General features: G+C 53.8%; 2 pseudogenes; one reads left to right on the top strand and one right to left on the bottom strand.

Annotated features, from left to right (window-relative positions):
- Positions 1-270: 270 nt before the first annotated feature.
- On the bottom strand, positions 271-1,196 carry LOC112607690 (annotated as a pseudogene).
- Positions 1,197-6,412: 5,216 nt separating this feature from the next.
- On the top strand, positions 6,413-7,230 carry LOC112608160 (annotated as a pseudogene).
- The last annotated feature ends 1,652 nt before the right edge of the window (positions 7,231-8,882 follow it).

Raw genomic sequence — 8,882 nt, 5'->3', positions numbered from 1 at the left:
GGAGGAAAAACAAAACTTTGACCAACGACATAGATAAACCAAATGTCTGCCCCGCTCCCTGACAATCCTTCACTTTCTGCAGCCGCGTGCAGAGGGGGACACGGACCAGGCCACTGAGGCTTCTGTGGAAACCAATCTCTCAGTCACCCTGAAAGATGGCTAAGAGCCATGGAGCTTCCTATTTCACCAAATGTGGAGGGGACGTTTGGGGGTGGCGGGCCCTGCATTCAGACGGGAAAGAAGAAACAGGACCCACTGCTGGGACCCAGGGCCAGCGGCCCCCAGGAGTCCCTGGGCACTCAGCTGGAGATGGCAGCTCCTGCATTGCCACCCACGAGCAGCAGTCTCCCTGCTCTTCCCTTCTGTCCATCAGGACCCATGGAACTGGGCACCCGGCTCTGGGGTATGGAGAGCACACAGGAGGCCTGGCTCCTCCTCACCCCTGACTCCACAGAAATGAGTCTCAACTCAAGGTCCACTTAAAGGTCTTGGCTTTCTTTCCTGTTCCAACTCCAGAGAGGGTGCAGATGTCCACAGTGAGGGGATGGTTACTTGACCACCAGGTGTGGAGCGGCCCTGGCCAGCTGCTGGGAATCCCGCAGACCGAGGCTGTGGCTGGTGCAGGGGAAAGTGAGATCCTCTCCACCTCTCTCCTGCCAAGAGTGGGCCAAGGAGAGAAAGGCCAGGGAAAGGTCCACTCACAAAACCGAGTGGGAAGGAGGGGTGACAGTCACAGCTTTCTACACGGAATCCTGCATGCCACAAGAAGTGTCCCCACTCCTCTTCAGAGCACCTACTTCCATGCTGGGAACACAGTATTAGACCTCGGCACGAGCCACATGTCCCTGCCCACCCCTCGCCCAGAAGGGATCAGGAACAGGAAGGAGTTTCCAGTGCCATGGACAAGCCCTGGGTGAGCACAGGATTCGGGGTCCTGCTGTGGTGGGTCCGGGGCTGACCAGAGCAGGTCCTAGAAGCAGGCGAGGTGCTGTGCAGTCTGCAGCGTAACTCTGAACTTGACAATGAGGTCTCCCCGCTGAGTGCATACCTTGAGGAAGGGAAGCACCTTTCCATGGAGTCTGCCAGGTTGCCTGCCAGTGGCATTCGTGCCCAGCTAGAGGACCAGCCACCACCCCTGCTGGCCGCAAATGTCCTTTCAGGCAAACACGGCACCTTGAGAAAATGAGGCAGGGAGTGAGGGAAGGGTTTGGGTAGGAAAGTCACCGGCTGGTACTGACAAGGATGCTGAGGGTACAGTGGTTCCATCTGAGCAGAAGTGTGTGCCAGGGCTTCTCTTGCAGCACGAAGACAATGCTGCAGGGATGGCTTCTGGCTTGGAGACTCCCTTTTGGGAAAGTGACCTGTGGCTCCCCGTAGCTGTTCTGCGTGCGACGGTGCTGAATCTCGTCCTTGTCCTTGGTGGGACCCCTTGTGCTCAGGGTGGAGGAGCACTCTGTGACCTCCCTGGACCAGGCAGCGCCACAGGAGATCCCCTTCAGGCACTCCTGCACACAGATCTGCCCCACCATCTGCAGGAAGCGTGTGGTGTTCCCGGCTCTCCTTAGACACTCTCAGCCGCTGAAGTCAACTCACCAAGCATCCAGGGGAGGCTTCTCCCTGTGCCTCTGGGTCATGTGGTCAAGGCCAATGCAGGGCAGAGGAGTGACTGCTGGAAAAGAAGAGCCCAGATGAAGTGCAGTCACCTACCTGAAGTCGGGCTCCCCTGGAAGTCCCCAAGACGTAAGTCTAGGAAGAAACCACCAGAGCCACTGAGGGCCGCTAGATACCCAGTGGGGAGGGAAATTTCGGGCAGCGCGGCTCGTCTTCATGGACGGATTGCTGCAGTGCTGGGATTTCATCACGCCTGCTATCTTCATTAATTTCTATACCCATGAGAAAGTTACATAGTAATGCAACATTTTATTTTATTATTATTTTTTAAGATGGAGTCTCTCTGTCGCTCAGGCTGGATTGCAGTGGCAAGATCTCGGCTCCCGGCAACCTCTGCCTCCCAGGTTCAAAGAATGCTCCTGCCGCAGCCTCCCCAGTAGCTGGGATTACAGGCATCCACCACCATACCTGGCTAATTTCTGTGGTTTTAGTAGAGACGGGGTTTCACCATGTTGGCCAGGTTGGTCTTGAACCCCTGACCTCAGGTGATCTGCCCACTTTGGCCTCCAAAAGTGCTGGATTACAGGCATGAGGCACCCCACCCGGCCTTAATGCAACATTTTAAAAATCAAAATTCATGCTAAATAGTCCATTGTGAACAAAATATCCACATTTTAAATCAAGTCATCATCAGATCCTGCAACTGCAACACTCTGAGAGCTATACAAGCGTTGAGCACGGTGGGAAACGAAATCTTGGCAAATTCCATTCAACGCATAAAATTGTCCCCAAAGAAAAGGAAAAGTACTCACTTGCGGAATGTTCCAGACAGCGCCCAGGCGCACTGCACTGCCAGAGATGGGGGATCTGCTCCCCGAGGACTGGGACTTTTCCAATGAAGGTCATTTTCCAGTTTCATCTAAAAGCACAGAAGAACTTCGTGAAATGTTTGGCTTTTTCCTAAGGGAAGGAGGTGCCTACAGCGTTGCCATCACTGCTGCTGGCCACAGGAAGATGTGTACATATCGTCCCGCCGTAAGATCGTGTTTTGAAAAGGGGGGACTTTGGAAATTAACTGAGGATGTAACTGCAGAAAAGAGCTGATGGGATCGGGGAGCTGCTCCAATGAGTCTGCAGAGCGGCTGGGTGACCGCAGGAGCTCTGAGTCATCAAAGACCGGGCCCAGGGAGCCTGGAAGAGGAAGGGCCCGCTGCTCCCGGGCCACCCCGGGGCGCATGAGTTACGGGCAAAATTTCATGCCGCAACAAAGTGACTCATTTTTTTGGAACTGAGGCTGTTTCAGAACTTTTTACTCACTCTTGGCTCCGCCCCAGCGCTTCCAGGCCCGGGACCCACGGCAAACACCGCTGGGCTTGGACCCAAACAGCGGTGGGGTCCCGCCAGGTCTGGTCCTTTCCGGTTAGAGGCGGCGGTTGGGCTCAGCGCCAGGCGCGCGCCCTCTGGTGGCCGTTGGGAAGCAGCGAGGGAATCGCTGAGCTCACGGCTGAGCGGTGGTCGCTCGCGGCCGAGCGGTGGTCGCTCGTCCCCTTGCGGGCTCTCGCGGAATCTCTGACATTCTCCGTCGCTTGTTCTCTGCTCCCGGCTGGGGACACTCTGCTCCAACCTTGCCTGCTCCCTTTCTTGGGACACGCCTTAGCGCCATGACTTAAAAGTAAGGACATCTTCATGCCTTTGAGATACCTGAAGAGTAGATGTCTGAGTAGTATCCCCTCTCAGTCAGGCCTGAATGCAAAGACCTGCTCCTAGTTCTCTTGGGAAACAGGACATAACCTCAAAATCCGGAAAACCCAAGACTCCTGTTCCCACCACCACATTCTCCAGACTTCAACCATCTGGACACGGAGGGCCACGGCGGTGTGTGAGATAAGATCTCCTGGAGAAACCACCCTCCAGCCTTGATCACAATCAGGAAGATGAAAGCAGAAAATTTACTTTGTCTCTGTTTGGGAATCGCTGTCTAAAGGTTCTTCTAAAAATTTGCCCCCATCTGAAGCCAAAGAAATACAGTCTTTGCCTGGGAGGTTTTAGCAGTGAAATTGAAGTGCTCTTTTTCCACCAGGCGTGGTGTGTCATGCCCGTAATCGTAGCATTTTGGAGGCTGGAGGTGAGAGAGGTGAGAGGCTGAGGGGGAAGGATCCCTTGAGGCCAAAGTTTGAGACCAGCCTGGGTAACATAACAAGACCCTATCTTTAAAAAAAAATTACTTTACATGAAAATATGTTTTTATTTCCCTTCATTTGACATTCCCCACAGGAAAACTGTAGAGGAAGTTATACTTGTGGCTCTTTCTAATCAATTATATAGATTGTTTGCCCAGCTCAAAAAGAAATCTCAACTATTTTGCCCCAGGTGGCAAATATTAGTACCAAAATCATGGAATTATTTTGACAATATCTTGTACATTATGAATTACAAAAATGTTTAGAGAAAATTTGTATTCCTTGAATAAATATTGTAACATTCTTTGATCTATTACAATGATATAAAATAGCATTTGTTGTTCTTTTGTTTGAATTTATCTTGTGACACTGTCTTCAGAATAGTATTTTCTTAAAACTGGTAGGTATTATAAAGATAAACAGTGATCAGTAGCTTGATTGTATTACAAAATTATCTTTCATATAAGAGGTTGGGGCAGGTACTCCTTATCACGTGACTCACCTGTTTGACTTCCAACCAGTGATTTAGAACATGGGTTACCTGGTGTTTTGAGGCTTTGATTAACGTATAACTGATTTTGTAATTGTGGTGCTTAGGTCTATTCCAATCCATGTAAATGGAGCATCCCCAGCCAAGGAGCAGAGAGCAAGGGACGGAGAATGTCAGAGATTCCGTAGGAGGCCGCGAGGGGACGAGCGACAACCGCTCGGCTGCTAGCTCAGCGCTTCCCTCGCTGCTTCCCAACGGCCACCAGAGGGCGCGCGCCTGGCGCTGAGCCCAACCGCCACTTCCAACAGCGCATGACCAGACCCGGCGGGACAGGACCCCGCTTTGGGTCCAAGTCCAGCGGTGTTTGCGGCGGGCCCGGGGCCTGGAAGCGCTGGGGCGGAGCCAAGAGTGAGTAAAAAGTTCTGAAACAGCCTCAGTTCCAAAAAAATGAGTCACTTTGTTGCGGCATGAAATTTTGCCCGTAACTCATGCGCCCTGGGGTGGCCCGGGAGCAGCGGGCCCTTCCTCTTCCAGGCTCCCTGGGCCCGGTCTTTGATGACTCAGAGCTCCTGCGGTCACCCAGCCGCTCTGGAGACTCATCGGAGCAGCTCCCCGATCCCATCAGCTCTTTTCTGCAGTTACATCCTCAGTTAATTTCCAAAGTCCCCCCTTTTCAAAACACGATCTTACGGCGGGACGATTTGTACACATCTTCCTGTGGCCAGCAGCAGTGATGGCAACGCTGTAGGCACCTCCTTCCCTTAGGAAAAAGCCAAACATTTCACGAAGTTCTTCTGTGCTTTTAGACGAAACTGGAAAATGACCTTCATTGGAAAAGTCCCAGTCCTCGGGGAGCAGATCCCCCATCTCTGGCAGTGCAGTGCGCCTGGGCGCTGTCTGGAACATTCCGCAAGTGAGTACTTTTCCTTTTCTTTGGGGACAATTTTATGCGTTGAATGGAATTTGCCAAGATTTCGTTTCCCACCGTGCTCAACGCTTGTATAGCTCTCAGAGTGTTGCAGTTGCAGGATCTGATGATGACTTGATTTAAAATGTGGATATTTTGTTCACAATGGACTATTTAGCATGAATTTTGATTTTTAAAATGTTGCATTAAGGCCGGGTGGGGTGCCTCATGCCTGTAATCCAGCACTTTTGGAGGCCAAAGTGGGCAGATCACCTGAGGTCAGGGGTTCAAGACCAACCTGGCCAACATGGTGAAACCCCGTCTCTACTAAAACCACAGAAATTAGCCAGGTATGGTGGTGGATGCCTGTAATCCCAGCTACTGGGGAGGCTGCGGCAGGAGCATTCTTTGAACCTGGGAGGCAGAGGTTGCCGGGAGCCGAGATCTTGCCACTGCAATCCAGCCTGAGCGACAGAGAGACTCCATCTTAAAAAATAATAATAAAATAAAATGTTGCATTACTATGTAACTTTCTCATGGGTATAGAAATTAATGAAGATAGCAGGCGTGATGAAATCCCAGCACTGCAGCAATCCGTCCATGAAGACGAGCCGCGCTGCCCGAAATTTCCCTCCCCACTGGGTATCTAGCGGCCCTCAGTGGCTCTGGTGGTTTCTTCCTAGACTTACGTCTTGGGGACTTCCAGGGGAGCCCGACTTCAGGTAGGTGACTGCACTTCATCTGGGCTCTTCTTTTCCAGCAGTCACTCCTCTGCCCTGCATTGGCCTTGACCACATGACCCAGAGGCACAGGGAGAAGCCTCCCCTGGATGCTTGGTGAGTTGACTTCAGCGGCTGAGAGTGTCTAAGGAGAGCCGGGAGCACCACACGCTTCCTGCAGATGGTGGGGCAGATCTGTGTGCAGGAGTGCCTGAAGGGGATCTCCTGTGGCGCTGCCTGGTCCAGGGAGGTCACAGAGTGCTCCTCCACCCTGAGCACAAGGGGTCCCACCAAGGACAAGGACGAGATTCAGCACCGTCGCACGCAGAACAGCTACGGGGAGCCACAGGTCACTTTCCCAAAAGGGAGTCTCCAAGCCAGAAGCCATCCCTGCAGCATTGTCTTCGTGCTGCAAGAGAAGCCCTGGCACACACTTCTGCTCAGATGGAACCACTGTACCCTCAGCGTCCTTGTCAGTACCAGCCGGTGACTTTCCTACCCAAACCCTTCCCTCACTCCCTGCCTCATTTTCTCAAGGTGCCGTGTTTGCCTGAAAGGACATTTGCGGCCAGCAGGGGTGGTGGCTGGTCCTCTAGCTGGGCACGAATGCCACTGGCAGGCAACCTGGCAGACTCCATGGAAAGGTGCTTCCCTTCCTCAAGGTATGCACTCAGCGGGGAGACCTCATTGTCAAGTTCAGAGTTACGCTGCAGACTGCACAGCACCTCGCCTGCTTCTAGGACCTGCTCTGGTCAGCCCCGGACCCACCACAGCAGGACCCCGAATCCTGTGCTCACCCAGGGCTTGTCCATGGCACTGGAAACTCCTTCCTGTTCCTGATCCCTTCTGGGCGAGGGGTGGGCAGGGACATGTGGCTCGTGCCGAGGTCTAATACTGTGTTCCCAGCATGGAAGTAGGTGCTCTGAAGAGGAGTGGGGACACTTCTTGTGGCATGCAGGATTCCGTGTAGAAAGCTGTGACTGTCACCCCTCCTTCCCACTCGGTTTTGTGAGTGGACCTTTCCCTGGCCTTTCTCTCCTTGGCCCACTCTTGGCAGGAGAGAGGTGGAGAGGATCTCACTTTCCCCTGCACCAGCCACAGCCTCGGTCTGCGGGATTCCCAGCAGCTGGCCAGGGCCGCTCCACACCTGGTGGTCAAGTAACCATCCCCTCACTGTGGACATCTGCACCCTCTCTGGAGTTGGAACAGGAAAGAAAGCCAAGACCTTTAAGTGGACCTTGAGTTGAGACTCATTTCTGTGGAGTCAGGGGTGAGGAGGAGCCAGGCCTCCTGTGTGCTCTCCATACCCCAGAGCCGGGTGCCCAGTTCCATGGGTCCTGATGGACAGAAGGGAAGAGCAGGGAGACTGCTGCTCGTGGGTGGCAATGCAGGGGCTGCCATCTCCAGCTGAGTGCCCAGGGACTCCTGGGGGCCGCTGGCCCTGGGTCCCAGCAGTGGGTCCTGTTTCTTCTTTCCCGTCTGAATGCAGGGCCCGCCACCCCCAAACGTCCCCTCCACATTTGGTGAAATAGGAAGCTCCATGGCTCTTAGCCATCTTTCAGGGTGACTGAGAGATTGGTTTTCACAGAAGCCTCAGTGGCCTGGTCCGTGTCCCCCTCTGCACGCGGCTGCAGAAAGTGAAGGATTGTCAGGGAGCGGGGCAGACATTTGGTTTATCTATGTCGTTGGTCAAAGTTTTGTTTTTCCTCCAGAAGAAAAAGGCTTCTGGACATGCCACCGTGTTCTTCACTCCTTCTTTTGGAAATGTATGAAGAACGGGTGGTATGTTGAGTGATTGGTCCGTGAACAGTTGGCCCAGAGGAAGAGGTAGATGTGGATGGGTGTGGCCGCCTCTGCCCCTCCCCAGTGCAGGTGGGTGTGGGCAGCCCAGGCAGGCGCTCAGGAAGGGTGAGGTGGAGCCTTGCACACTCTGAGCACAAAGTCCTGGGATCCCTTAAACCCAGGCACTGCCTCGACGGCAGCCAGCATGGCTGATAGAAGAGACACAGAAGTCCAGCTGAGGCCAGACAGAGGGCGCCACTAGAGAGCCGCGCTACGTGGGGGTCATTCAAGTTGTCTCGGTGTATGCAGACGTTGCTTCTAGAGAGTCAGAAGCTCTATATGCCTACTGTTGGAGCAGAATTTCGGGATAGTGATGGAAAGCCTCCTCCCAAGCCAGCTGGGGAGTATGGGGAGGTGGTGGCTGGAGGAACCTGGCATCCCCGGGTTACGGCCACGGAGGTGGCTGTGCCTGCAGCTCGGCCTCTGTGTCATCCTGACTCGCCCTGCTTTGGCCATGGCTGTTCTTGTCCTTCCCTCTTCTCAGTGCAGGAGGACCCTGAATCAAATGCCTCACCCTGGTTTGCATTTTACCCTTGGATGAAGCTTGTGGTGAACCCCAGGGCTCTGTGTCTCCTGAGTCTCTGCAGACCTCGGGTCCTGGGCCCAGAGACTCTTCTCCCTGGGGCAGGAGGCACTGGGATGTGTGGACGGGGGTGTCCTGGGGCACAGTAGCTGATGGAGGGACTTCCTAGCTTTCTGGGCCTTTCTGACCCTGAGTGTGACCTTCCTATTCTTGATCACAGCCCCAACCTGGGAGCCTGCTGGAACCTGCAGAATGCGGCTTCAGCCTGTTCCTCTGTGAGAAAAGGTGGGCCTGGCAGTCCCACAAATCTTGTGTGTTCACCTCGGTGGTGAATACATTCTTGGGTGGTGAATACGTTCTCTCCTTGCCTTCACTCTGGAAAAGGCCCCTGTTTTGTGATGCAGGATGTGGTCAATGAGTGACTCGTTCTTCAGAGTGTCAATATCTCTCTGGAGCATATACACAGCTCTGATTTCTGGTGTTCCTGGGCTCTGCACACAGCAAGAGCCACTCTGGGCCTGTGAGATGCATCTTCTGGCTCACTTTCTTCTTGTTGGCTCTTTTCCCTGCCTCCTCTGCCACTGCTCTGTTCTGGGCAGGAGGCTCTCAC

The sequence above is a fragment of the Theropithecus gelada genome, chromosome 15 (genome assembly GCF_003255815.1).
Source record: "Theropithecus gelada isolate Dixy chromosome 15, Tgel_1.0, whole genome shotgun sequence".
NCBI classification, from domain to species: Eukaryota; Metazoa; Chordata; class Mammalia; order Primates; family Cercopithecidae; genus Theropithecus; species Theropithecus gelada.
Note: the sequence above shows the minus strand (reverse complement) of the source record. Positions and strands in the feature narration are given on the sequence as shown.